At 47.3% G+C, this 14,278-nt stretch overlaps 1 protein-coding gene across 3 annotated transcripts in view; it reads right to left on the minus strand.

Annotated features, from left to right (window-relative positions):
• Positions 1-5,188, minus strand: part of NAP1L1 (nucleosome assembly protein 1 like 1) — a 53,676-nt gene extending 48,488 nt beyond the window's left edge. For all 3 annotated transcript variants that reach the window (XM_065423396.1, XM_065423395.1, XM_065423397.1), the window contains exon 1: positions 5,085-5,188. The gene's annotated coding sequence lies outside the window, so the exon portion shown is untranslated. The remainder of the gene's footprint in view (positions 1-5,084) is intronic.
• Between the last annotated feature and the right edge of the window lie 9,090 nt (positions 5,189-14,278).

The following is a 14,278-nucleotide window of genomic DNA, read 5'->3' on the forward strand; positions in this document are numbered from 1 at the left end:
ACATCGACCGTCCATGGCACGGCCCCCTGCCGCTCCCAGTGGTCGTGGTTTGCCATTCCCAGCCAATGGGAGCTGCGGGAAACGGCGGCCAGCCCGCGCTGCTTCCCGCAGCTCCCATTGGCCAGGAACAGTGAACTGCTGCCATGCCTGCATACAGTCAACATAAACAGTCTTGTGACCCGCCAGCAGATTACCCTGACGGGCCACATGCAGGCCCGTGGGCCACAGGTTGCCCACCACTGCTCCAAATGCTTGCAGATAGGAGATATCGGTGTAATTGTCAACCTTGTCGCGTTTGAGTGCAAGTGATCTCAATAGCCAGCTGACATTATCCTTTCCTTCAGGTGATTTTGCAATGTGTACGAGTTGATCTTGTCAGATAAACTATTAAACTGATGCTTGCTGCCCTAAATTGTTTTGCCAAATTGCTCCACTGCATGTATCCCTTTCTGACATCTCTGCCAACTCCCAGATAACTCCTCTGCAGAGTTGGGCATGGAGAATAATACATTGAAGTCTTTGGATGAATACGTCATAGTTTTTTTTCATACATGATGTAACTAGCCCTCAACATCCCTTCATGATAGGCATTATTGCCTTTTTACTGATGGTGAAATGGAGAAACTGAGGCAGTCTGTTAAAACTGGAATTAGTGTTTAAGTCCCTGATTCTCAGTTCTAGTTTTAGACCATTAGATTATACTTCTCTATCAACACAGAATGAAAGCTTGTTCAGTATAGCAAGTATTGGTAGTGTGTGGCCTGTATTCTAGGCCCCTACATTCTAATCACCCCACTTTTAGAACCAGTTCAGAGTCTGAATAATAGAATAAAGGGGTAGAATTAATTGTCGGTCATGGTTTTAAACTAATTCTGAAGTATGTTTCCTTACTCACTTGACCAGAGTCTGGGATCCTATTCTATCTTCCCAGCAAGAGTGAATTACAAGCACTCAGGGAAGGTCTACACTTAAAATGCTGCATCAGCACAGCTGCAGCGTGTAAGTGAAGACGTTCCTGTGCTGACGGGAGAGCTTCTACCATCAGCGTAGTTAATCCACCTCTGCAGTAAGTGGTAGCTATGTCTGTGGGAGAAGGTCACCTGCCAACATTGCCCGTGTAGACAACACTAGGTTGGTATAACTACATCGCTCAGCGGTGTGGATTTCTCACACCCATGAGTGATGTAGTTACACTGATGTAAGTCTGTCAGGTAGACCTGGCCTCACAGTGCTACTAACTAGCAGAGGGGTTGCTGAGTGCTTGTTGAATTAATTGTTTACTATCTGATGGAAACATGCAAGAGCAGCTTTTTTTTCAAATGTGTGATGGGGGGGGGGAGGGGGGAATCAACCCTTTTGTTAGAACCAGCCCAGGAGTTGCTCAGAAGACTTTTGTACGAGCCCATGTAGATATTTGTCCTTTATTAATCTGAGCAGTTCTTGTTTATCCTTGATAGTAGGAGCTGAAATTGAGGCTCCATGAGTTCTTAAATGGTAGTTTGCTTGTAGAGGATTTGAGAGCTGAAGTCTAAGGAAAGTTACTGCTGTCTTAGGGTATGTCTTCACTAGCAACGTTAAAGTGCTGCCACGCTGTGTAGTCACAGCACCAGCAATGGGAGAGAGCTCCCAAGTTCCCACTTTTAATGTGATACCTGCTAGGTGAACGGGCAACACAATGGCAGGTGAAATTCAATGCTTTGAACTATTCACACACTTGAACAAGCTCCAAATAGTGCTGACCAGGAAAAAAAAAAATCTTCAAAGAAAAATTCACATCTGAAAGATTTGGGGGGGGGGGGCGGGGGCGGGAAAGAGAAGGGGAAGGTGTGTCCTGAACTGGGACAAACCACCAAAAACATGAAAAAGTTCACAGGAAGGATTTAAGGGGGGGGGGGGGGGAAGAATGGTTTGAGAGAACCAAAAACAGAATTTTTTGGCTTCCTGGTGCCCCACAAGAAGGCTTGGGTCAATTCTAATAAATGATGCTGCTGGGAAGTTTCTAGTCTATCATAAAATTCAGGAATATTCCTGCAAATTTAAGGTCCAGCCTGCTACAGAGTACATGAGGCCTGAGCTTTATAATTACATGCCCCCTTTGCACTTAATTTTATTGCATCTACAAAATCTGTTAAATGCATACAAGAAATCTTCAACAGGCTGCCCACATTGTGTTTTTAAATCCAATTAAGTCAGTCAGGAGCTAAAATGTAGAAGTCTACAAGCACCTTTTGTAAAATCTTCCATACATGTGTTGATTGGACTAAATGTAAATAACATTTGTATATAAAAGCTAAAACCTAGATGTGGTTTAGGTGGAAATGAGTGTTCGTTCATTAACTTTATGCTTCTGCAGGCCAAGGTCAGTTAGTGGCATTAACAATTTATTTTTAACTAACTTTAATTATACACCATTTTTGAAAGCAAAGAATCCCAAAGCAAGTTACAAACAAACTCATCTACAAAATGTACTATCAATTACCACTTCTGGAGTGAAACAGCTGTTGTAAGATACTGCAGAACAAATCTACAGTTTAGGACAGATGGAAAGTAGTTAGAACGCAGTTACCCAAACTAGAAAGTGACCAGACAACAAGTTCAATAGCCTACTCTTGAAAGCCCAGGGCTCTAACCACAAGCAATTAGGAACCAGCTTTCACATTTCATCTGGTGACAGGCTGAAGTTCTGGTTCAGTATTAATTTAGAGGTGAGTATGCCACCCATTTTGTGGATTAAACAGATTTTGTACTTGCCCACAGAATAATAGATGAACATAGTTAAAACAACAAATGTCACCACTTTCTGCAGCATCCAGCTGTTCCTTAAGTTCCCCATATAAGTAATGACCAGGCTTATATCAGTTTAATTTGAGATAGAACATGTGCACAGCCCAAAGTCATATGACCACAGACCACAAAATCAGTTGGTGCTCAAACATGGTACCAGCATAGACAAATAGCTTAAGGTTTCTAAAACAACAGCTGCTGGACTGTAATTGACATTCCCCGAATGATGAACCATGGATGGAAGCTGTGTCTTGCATCCCTTAGGACAATGCAAACTAATCAGACACTCAACCGTTCCAAAAATTGTTTTTATTGCTTTGACAGCTACTTAGTTTCTGACATTTCTCGGATAATGAATAAGTTTATTTCATGTGGTTACTTTGTATTTTGGAAGTTCAGATAATGGACAACCTTCTACCAATGTCATTGACTTGCAGAAATTCAATTTAGTATAATATGGTGACATTCTCAGGAATGCGGTCTCTGCCTAGAATAACCAAGTCTCATATCAAGAAAGAAGTGCTGCGGGGAAGCTTTGCAACATACCTGTACAATGCCTAATTCTGCTCAAAGTCATCAGTTCACATAAGTGAACATCTTTACAAGTTTGTGTAAAAGACATAAATTTGAAAAATTATTGTTTTAATCTAAGAGACTGAAAACAAATAAGTCTGTTATTTCAATTTAAGTTCAGCAGAATTCTGATAAGAGCTTGAAAAGTTTACCATCCCAACCTGCTAAGAGTGCTCCCATACACTTTCCAGAGCCTCTAAACTGCTCTCAAGGGAAGAGTCTTCACTTCTCTCTCCCTCCAGAGCCTTATGCCTGATGTGAGGAGAAGCAGAATTCGCTGGTACCCTTCTGCCACTACTCCAGTCTCCTGGTCTTTTGATTCCTCTTCCCCTGTGAGTATCTCAGCGTCTACCTCTGCTGTTGCTGGTCTTAACTTTTCCCAAGGAACTACACCATGCTGTACACGAGTCTTCCACCAAGTTCCAAACAGCAGCAAGGAATCTAACAAATCTTATGAACTGCACTCTGCTACTGCTGCAGAGGCACTGAATGTCTGGCTACGGACTAAGGAAAACATCAACATATTGATTACCCTTTGTTCACTTTTGGAGAGTTATTTTACCAACCAAATAGAGACAGATTTTTTTTATTAAGCTGAATTTATATAGAAATTCGTGTTGTAAGTGTCTTCCCTGGCTTCTTGGGGTTAGTGGATTTTTTGAAGTCTAAATTCTGATATTACTAGTATTATGATGCAACTGATAACAGTATAAAAACAACCCCTCAGCACTGCTTGAAATTTGCTCCAGGTGGTGGAGATGGTTACTAATACGTCAAGTTTTCTTTTTGACAAGCGAAGCTACCACTCATCATCACTTATAGTCACTAATGGTACTTTAAACGCGACCTTTACATAGAATTGTGAGTAAGCGCCAAGAACGAAGCCCAGAAGGGACTAGCATGCTGCGCTCAACTCACTAGATACCATGCATAGGGGGAAGCTAGGAACTGAGCGGAGACCGCTCTTCGACAAGGCGGGGAGCACAAGCGATCCATCGCCAGGCTCTGAATCTCTGGGCCCCCTGTCAGTAACAAGTTGCGCAGCACATTAGCTTCCACGCTCTCCGGGGAGACAGCAAAGAGCCAGAGCTAGTACAAGGCACCCTTCTCTACCCTCCCCAGGCGCATCTCCTGCCCCACGCCCTACCCACGCCAACAACCTCCCCCCTCCCCTCCCCGCCCCAGCCACATACCCCACACACAGCCCCCCTCTCGCCCAATCCGCCTCAGCACAGTCTCCCCTATTCACCCCCCAACACGCACCCCGACTCCCCCCCGCCCCACACACACACCAGCATCGGGCGGGGCAGCGCCCCGGGGAAGGTCAGGGGCAGCCCCGTCCCCACGTGCTATTACCAGGCAGACCGACCTCTCCCTGCCTCGCCGCCAGGCCCAGGGCAGCGCGGCCTAGTGCGACCCCAGCGGCCATGGCGGCCCCGGGGGAAGGAACTGACCGGCGCTGCTCCCCTGGGAGGAGCAGAAAGGCCCCGCAGGAGGGGAAGGGCCCCGCGCCGCGCAGACACCGGGACAACCGACTCCGTCCGGCCAGGCCCAGTCCCAGCCGCATCCGGTCCCGGCCCACCCCTGCCTGCCGACCCCGGAACAGGGGCCCAGCCCGGCTTGGCCGAGGGGCGCCTCCCCCGAGAGTTGAGCGGACCCCTACCCGCCCAGAGCCGGGCCCCCTCATTCCGCAACGGCCCCCCCAGCCGCTCCCCCTTCCTCAGTACCTGCGCCGAACCGGGGCTCGCAGTGACTCAGGAGCGAGGAGGAGGTGCCGCGCGACTGGCGGTAAAAAGACCCAAGCTCCCGCCGCTCGCGCTCATATAGAAATAACGTCACCACGTAACCCCCTCCTCCCCGCGCGCCCCTGTCCCCAGGCAACGCGCGCGCGCCGGGGTGAGCGCCTGGGCGGGAGCTGTCCGGCATCAGCCCGGCCCCTGATGGGTCGGACAACAGGGCGCGCGGGGTGGTCTGGCTTGCGGGCAGGGTAGACCCAGGGGCCGCCAGGCCGAAACATGATAAACAGCTCGCCCCGGGCCGGAGCGTGATACACACGGCCCCACGTGTGATCATGACATACAGCATGAACACACAGCCTTCAGCCAGCCCCACCTGAGATTTCACACACACCGCCCCAGGCCCCACCTGTGATCCCACGCACAGAACGTGAATACACGCAGCCAGCCCCAGGCCCCATCTGAGAAAACAAACACACACACACACACACACTGTGAATACAGTCCCAAGCCCCACGTGTGATCTCTCTCACACATACCGTGAACACTCACAGCCATCAGCCCCCACGTATGATCTCACACACCTACCATGAACACATACAGCACCCCACTGTTGCCAGCACAGAGTGCCCGAGGAAAGCAACAGCGGGGTTCATTGCCCGCTGTGCTTCGCGCCAATGAACACACCAGGGTGGAGAAGCAATCAAAGTTTATTTGAGATCTCAAAGCGGTGCAAGGAGACTGGCACATCTTAGATCAAGCACACCATCATAAGCAGCTTTTCTCTTTTTATACATTTTGCAGCTAAGCTTTTTTCTTCTTCCCCCCTTCTCCCCCCCCCTCCCAATAATAGTTTACATTAAGCAAGTAGCAAGCAATTACATTTAAGCAGTTAAATCATCTTGGCGGCTATAAATCCAGCGTGTTAGTAACTTCTTTTTGAATTATTATCTTGTCCCTTTTCTTTGATTTGTTATTTTACCTTTCAGCCAGGAGTATGCAGGCCTCATTATTACCGCTTGGCACCGGTATGAGCGGTGCTGCACCTGATAACTGGCTGCTATACATTTCAATTTTTGCATCTGGCTTTTGAGGTCGATTAGAGTTTAAACATGGAAGGACTTTGGTTCATTTAGGCCTAGTGCAGGAAGGTTTCATCGACACTCGTGGTCTTCCACCCTCCCGAGTTACCTAGGGTTATGCCTAATGACACCAACACCACCAAACCCCAAGTGTGATCATACATGTATGCACACCTCCTACTGCGGAAGCCTGAGAATAATACACAAACATCCCCTGCAGGCTGAAGCATGACACGTGCACTCCCCAGGCCAAAACACAACATACACATACCCCATGGGCTGAAGGGTGACACACACAAACACATCCAACCCCCTCCCCCAAGGCCAAAATGTAACATTTGACCCTGAGCTCTCAGGCAGGGACGCATCTCTTCTCCTGGCCAGCCACACCAGGTCCACTTCACCAGTCTACTAGGCCTGACAGACCCACACCAAATTAGGCTAGTTGTTATTATGGTTGTTTAAATGAGTCTCAGTGCCATGATATTCGATGAAAATCTTTCAATAAATTGTATTGCTCTTCCTGCACGCACTGTGTAATAGGCAGTTCATTTAAGCCACCATAGCAGCACCCTGTACCAAAACAGATCAAACTCACCTGCATCAAAGTATGGAAACCAATTTCACATGGGCTACACCCGCAGGAAAACAACTCAGTGACACTATTTATTTTATTATTTATCTTACTTACTATTTATGCGATTCTATAATTTTGCAAGGCACTTTACAGAAATAAAAACTGTCCATGCCATAAAGATTTTGCAATCCAGATGAGGTTATTTAACAGTGAAAATGACAATAACAGAGAATGACAGAGGAAGGAACGGGAGGGATCAGTGTACCAACTGAGATGTATGTATTATATGCATATAATACAGATTGCATATGAATTTTGAAAAAACATATGAAACATGAGAATCAGGCCAGGTCTACACTTTAAAATTTAGGTCAACATAGCTACATGTAAAAAAGTTCACAGCCCTGATTGACAGCAATGGAAAAATCCCTTCCTACTCTATGTCACTACAGTGACATAGCTGCTGTGCTGCCACTGTGTCGCCATAGTATAGCCATACTTTTAATAGAAACAAGTAATTTAATCAATATTTATTCTGAAACATCAGTTATATTTTATTGTAAACATGTTAATTTTATTCAAGCAGCTAAAATGGCACCGCAGCTATGTAAACTGCACACATACTGGCTTATGTCACCTTGCTCTGGTGATTTTCTAACATTCAAACAGCCAATTCATTTCTTCTTCATGAAACTTTCCATCCCACAGCTGGCTCCAAGCATCCGTGAAGCTTGCAGTAGCAGATGATCTACAAGTCACAGGATCTCCTCAGTGGCCGGGGAGAAATCCTTGTTCACATTAATTAGGTAGCACTACAGCAACCCTGCTACCAACTAAATATTTGGAATGCAATCCTCAAGCGCACTTAAGGTTGCCAATTTTGGTTGGATGTATTCCTGGAAGTTTCATCACACGAAATAATCTTTAATTAAAGATTAATCTTTAATTCCTGGAGACTCCAGGATAATCCTGGATGATTGGCAACCCTAAATGCACTGGAGCAGCCCTGGACACACCTGGGAAGCAAAGGTGGCTCTTGCATGTCACCTTTCTGCTCTCACTCCAAATCTATGGTCAGCCAGGGGCAGGTCTGACCCTTAGAATGATTTAGAGCAGCCTCGCAGCTGAGAGATGACGCACCTCTGAACCAGCTATTACTAAAGAGGCTAAGCGATGAGTCGCACTGTGGACCAACTGTGAAATAACAGCAAAAAGCTTATGGCTCACCAGATGTCACAAAGGGATGCATTTTCCTCAGTTCTCTTTCAAACGGCCATGAACTGCAGCACTGCAGCACTATGTGTACCTCTATCTAATGAAAACAATACATCCAGAGACAATAGACTCATAGACTTTAAGGCCAGAAGGGACCATCATGATCACTATTCTTACCTTTTGCACATCGCAGACCAAAGAACGTCACCCACCTATTCCTGTAAAAGACCGATAACCTCTGGCTCAGTTACTGAAGTCCTCAATCCTGATTTAAAACAGAGAATCCACCATTTGCTCTAGTCTAAACTAACAAGTGACCAGTACCCCATGCTGCAGAGAAAGGCAGAAAACTCCCAGGGTCTTTGCCAATCTTACCCAGGGAAAATTCCTTCCTGACCCCAGATTTGGCATTCAGTTGGACTCTGAGCATTTCAGCAAGACCCACCAGGCAGACACCTGGGAAAGAGTTCTCCGTAGTAAGCCAGAACCCTCCCCATCTAGTGTCCCATCACCAGCTGTTGGAGATATTTGCTACTAGCTGTCGCAGATGGACTACATGTCATTATAGGCAGTCTCATCATACCATCGACTCTATTAACATATCAACCTCAGTCTTCAAGCCAGTTAGGTTTTTTCCCCCACTGCTCCCCTTAGCAGGCTGTTCCAGAACTTCTTTCCTCTGATGGTTAGAAACATAGACGGCGAGTTATATGGGCCTGTGGTGCCCATGCTCCACCAATATTTAGGAACATGGGCCCGGCTCCACCAATGTTTGGGCTTATCACGCTTTGGGGGGGCCCACGCTTCAGACCTGGGGGATTAGCAGGGGGCCTGGCACCTGCAGCAATGAGCGACCCAGACCCAGCCCGCCCCACCCCACTGGCTCCTGGTGTCGCTCGGGGGAGGGGGCGGAAGCTGGAAAGAGGTGGGGTGGGGGCTTGGGGGAACGGGTGGAATGGGGGTAGGGAGGTGGAGCAGGTGGAGCAGGGGCAGGCTGGGGCCAGGTCACTTGCTGCTGCCTGCGCCAGGCCCCCCGCTAAACCGCCAGACTGCCCTGGACCCCGAATCCCCCTGAAGCACGGGGCCCCCCAAAGCGCGGGGCCTGGGGCAGTTGCCCCGGTCCGTCCTATAGACAAGACGGCTCTGCCTAGACCCCGCTTTCCCCTGATGCGTGGGGCCCAGGACGGTTGCCCGGTCCAGCCTATGGAGGGGATGGCTCTGCTTGGACCCATTCTGGGCACCACCAAAAATTATACAAACCTGGCACCCATGGTTAGAAACCTTTGATTAATTTCAAGCCCAAACTTGCTGATAGCCAGTTTATACCCATTTGTTCTTGTGTCAACATTGGTGCTTTACTTAAATAACCCCATTCCTCCCTGGTATTTATCCCTCTGATGTATTTATAGAAATCAAGCATATCTCCCCTGATCCTTCTAAACAAGCCAAGCTCTTTGAGTCTCCTCTAATAAGGCAGGTTTTCAAAAAAAATGAACCATATTCTTGTGGCAAGAGGTATACATTTTAGCATGTATTGAATAATTACCATAAGTTACAAGGATAGCCAAGTGAATGATGAAAGTTAGAGCAGTTACTATTTCTCCCGCTTATTATTTACTTTCAGATGGACTGTCTTTTTAGCAACAATGGAAGAACACCAACTCAGAAAAAAAACAGTGTATAAACAGTTCTGCACAACAGAAGTGCTGTTGAACTGTCACATGGCAGAGCTAGCAAAGCATGCAAATTCCTATATAGATTTGAATGAAGTTCCCTCCTAACTTTCTGTTTTGCACTTGGTTCTGCTTCTGTAAAATGAGAGCAAATTTGCCACAAGGAGCACATTTTCAAACAGTGGAAGCAAATTAAACAAATCTACCGTATGGAACTTTTGAAATACAGTAATAGAAGACAAAAGAAAATGACATGGTATGGACACAATGAAATGCTAGGGTGTGATTATACACCTGTTGACATAATAGACTTTCAACATCTTTCATTTCTCAATATTTTTAACTCTCCAGGGATAAACTGTGACTCTTGTCTTACATTAGGGTTGCTCATGAAGATAGAAAACAGAAGCCAAAAAGTAATAATATAAAAATTGGCATTAGACATAGACCTGAATAAATTTCAGGATGTGGAGAAGATAGAGCTATAATGTGAAGTTGATAAACTCAAGAAAAAGAAAACAACAGAAATAAGTTGAAATATGAGAAGAAATGTTAAGATCTAATGTCCACTGCTGTAGTGATAATTTCAGAAGTGAAATATATTAGATATAACATACAATGCACTATTATGTGACCCAAGGTGCCTAGGGTAGCCCACACTGAAAATGTCAAAGGGCAGGCTGCGAAAAGAGAGCAGATTCTCCCAAAACTGGTGGTTTACACTTTAGTTAGGGTATGTCTACACTGGCATAGTTACAGTACCGGCAGTTACAGCACCGCTCAGAGAGCATTGAAGGGAAACCGCTGTTGTGTGTTTACACTGTCATCTGCCTGCGCAACAGTGTGTTCACACTTGCGCCACTTGCAGCGGTATTCGGAGTGGTGCACTCTGGGCAGCTATCCCACAGAGCATCTTTTCCTCTTCTGCCACTAAGAGTTGTGGGAAGGCGGAGGGGGTCGCAGGGCATCCTGAGTCCTGTCCCAATGCACCGTGATGCACTACTTCACGTCCCAGCAATCCCTGCGCTTCCATCCACATTTGGCGCCATCTTCCAACGGTTTGCGTACTGCGCGCTCTGCCTCTTTGGTCTGCAGGAATGGATCCGAACTGCTGACCAGTATGCTGCTCGCTCTAACTAACATGTCACGAGTGGCAGTGGAGTTATTCCTTAAACTACAAATGCAAGAGGAATGCAACATTGATCTCGCCATGCATACTAGCTATGACACGAGATTGCTTGTGATATTGACTGAGGTGCTGACCACAGTGGAACACCGCTTTTGGGCTTGGGAAACAAGCACCGAGTGATGGGATCACATCGTCATGCACATCTGGGATGATGAGCAGTGGCTGCAGAACTTTCGGATGAGGAAAGCCACATTCATGGGACTGTGTGATGAGCTCACCCCAGCCCTGTGGCACAAGGACACGAGAATGAGAGCTGCCCTGCCGTTGGAGAAGCGCATGGCAATTGCACTGTGGAAGCTGGCTACTCCAGACTGCTACCGATCGGTCGCTAACCAGTTCGGAATGGGAAAGTCGACTGTTGGATTCATGTTGACGGAAGTGTGCAGGGCCATTAATCACATCCTACTCCGAAAGACCATGACTCTGGGCAATGTGCATGACATTGTGGATGGCTTTGCACAAATGGGCTTCCCTAACTACGGAGGGACGATAGATAGCACGCATATTCCAATTCTGGCACCAGACCACCTAGCCACTGAGTACATTCATCGCAGGGGGTATTTCTCAGTGGTTCTCCAGGCGCTTGTGGATCACCGTGGGCGTTTCACAGACATTAACGCAAGTTGGTCCAGGAAGGTGCATGACGAACACATCTTTTGGAACACTGGCCTGTTCAGGAAGCTGCATGCAGGGACTTTCTTCCTGAACCAGAAATTCACCGTAAGTGAAGTAGAAATGCCCATTGTGATCCTGGGAGACCCCACCAACCCCTTAAATCCATGGCTTATGAAGCCATACACGGGGCACCTTGACAGCAGCAAGGAGTGGTTCAACAACAGGCTGAGCAAGTGCAGAATGACTGTTGAGTATGCTTTTGGCCGTTTAAAGGCCCGTTGGCACTGCCTCTATGGGAAGCTGGACCTGGCCGATGACAATAGTCCTATGCTTATAGCCGCTTGCTGTACGCTCCATAATATTTGTGAAGGGAAGGTGAAAGCTTCACTCAGGGCTGTACCGCTGAGGCTCAGTGCCTGGAGGCTGAATTTGAACAGCCAGAGACCAGAGCTATTAGAGGGGCACAGAGCAGGGCCATAAGGATCAGGGATGCCTAGAGGCAGCAATTTGAAGCTGAAAGACACTAATATTTGTTGCTATGCTTGGGAGTGCAGTGCTTGTAATGCTAGGAGGTGAATGTGATTGGTGCAGACGATACAATATGAAGGTTTAAGATAATTGTCTGTTGCTTTGCAGGACTCTGTTTGCTTTCAATTAATAGAATAAAGTTTGCTTTCAAACCAACACAATTCTTTTATTAAAAAACAACAACCGGAGGAGAGAGTCAAACAAAAAACATATCAGCACTGAGAGGGATGGGGGAAGGGAAGGTCCCAGGAGGAGGTGGGGTCCCGGGACGGTTAAAGATTTGTGTATGTCCAGGGATCATATCCAACCTTCTCCTTTGGAGTACAGTGCAGTGAGTACTGTACTTCAGCAGGGCCAAACTGCAGAGGGATGGATGTTGAGTGCAGTGGGTACTGGGAGTCCGTAGTGCTGGACTGTGACAGGGGAGGAGTGGAATGCTGCGGGTACAGACTGGAGCCAGGAGATCTCTTAGGCAGATTCCCATGAAGATTATCAGTGTTCCCGTGAAGTGAGGCAGTCAATCAACAGCCTGTTCCATCGCTCAGAGTAGGTATGTGGTTGTACGCGCATCATACAGACACAAGCCTGCTTTCCAAAACCCTCCTGCCCCCAACAACTCGCTTCAGCGATTCCCAAAATCAAATCCACTCACCAGGGGCCTCCTCTCCTGTTTGTGCTTCACCAAGATCTGACTGCTGTGACTGGATAGCCTGCTCCGGGGTAGAAAAGAGCTCCTGGCTGCATGCATCTCTGACCTCCGAGTCATCCTCTGCCTCTGGGTCCCCCTCTCCCTCCACATCCTCATCAAAGATCTCCTCCTCCTGGCTCAGTCCACTCTCGACTGGCACATGAGACACCGAAGTACCCACAGTGGCCTTTGCAGAGGAGGTTGGATCGCCACCGAGTATTGCGTCCAGCTCTTTGTAGAACCGGCAGCTCGTGGGCGCAGCATCAGAGCAGAAGTTTGCCTCCTGCGCCTTGTGGTAGGCATTCTGCAGCTCCTTCACTTTGACCCTGCACTGCAGTGTGTCCTGGTCATGGCCCCTTTCTGTCATGCAATGTGAAATCTGTCCGTAGGTATCATAATTCCTACGGCTGGAGTGCAGCTGGGACTGTACAGCCTCCTCTCTCCTAATGCTGATGAGGTCCAGCAGCTCGGCATTGCTCCAAGCGGGGGAGCAGGCATGGCCACCTGGAAAGATGCACTGAGACCACTGCATGCATCACTGAGCAAACAGGAAGGGGACTTTCAAAATTCCAAAGGAATTTACGGGGTGGGGATGATGGTTGGTCACCTGAGGGCAGGGCAGTAGAGTTCAAACTGATGACCAGAGAGGCAAGAACAGGCATTGTGGGACACCTCCCGGAGGCCAATCGCAGTGCTGTAATCGACCAGGGTGTCTACATTGGCACCGCAGTGCTGTACCCCCGTCGCAGAAAGCTCTACGCCTCTTGTCGGGGTGGTTTTTTTTACAGCACTGCAACTGCGCAGTTTCTGCGCACTAAGTGGCTTGGCAGCGTGTACACCTCGGGAGTTACAATAAAGAAAGTTGCTTTACTGCACAGAAACTTGCCAGTGTAGACAGGGCCTTAGATTCACCAACCAATCACAAACTCTGCTCTTGATCCCCCACACTGGTTATCAAGAAGCTAAAAAAAATAAATCACACAGACCCCTCTATTGCATTCCAGTTCTCTGGCTTCCAATCAGTGCATTCAGTAAGGTGAGGAGTTATTTAAAACTCTGTTCACCATACAAAATGTTCTTCTGATCCCCAAAGGGCCAGCCACATTACCAGATCAATACTAGTTTGGATCTTACCCAAAATACCACGCTGCCAGCCAATCCTTTAGTATCTAAAACTAAAGCTTTATTATAAAAGAAAAGAACAAGAATTGTTAAATGGTCAAAGCAATCAGATACATACATATGACTTCAGAGTCCATATATCAGATTATTAGTTGCATTAGATAGTTTGCTGGCTTTTAAAGTCTCTCTGGAACACATCCAAAGCTTGGATGGGTCTATCAGTCCTTTGTTCAGAGCTTCAGTTTGTAGAGAAGTTACTCCAAGGTGAGAAGCAGGATTGAAGACAAAATGGAGAAGATGCAGCTGCCCTTTTATATCCTTTGCCATGTGGCTTGTACATCCTTCGTCCCAAACACAAGCTCACAGCACATGGGCATGGAAAAGCACTTGGAGTCCCCTGTCCACAGGCATGTCCCTACATGTTCGGCTGACTCATAAGTGTAGCCCCAGGCTTCTTTCAATGAGTTCACTGTATAGCTGATTGCCCTCAATAGGC

Source organism: Emys orbicularis, chromosome 1 (genome assembly GCF_028017835.1).
Source record: "Emys orbicularis isolate rEmyOrb1 chromosome 1, rEmyOrb1.hap1, whole genome shotgun sequence".
Lineage (NCBI taxonomy): Eukaryota > Metazoa > Chordata > Testudines > Emydidae > Emys > Emys orbicularis.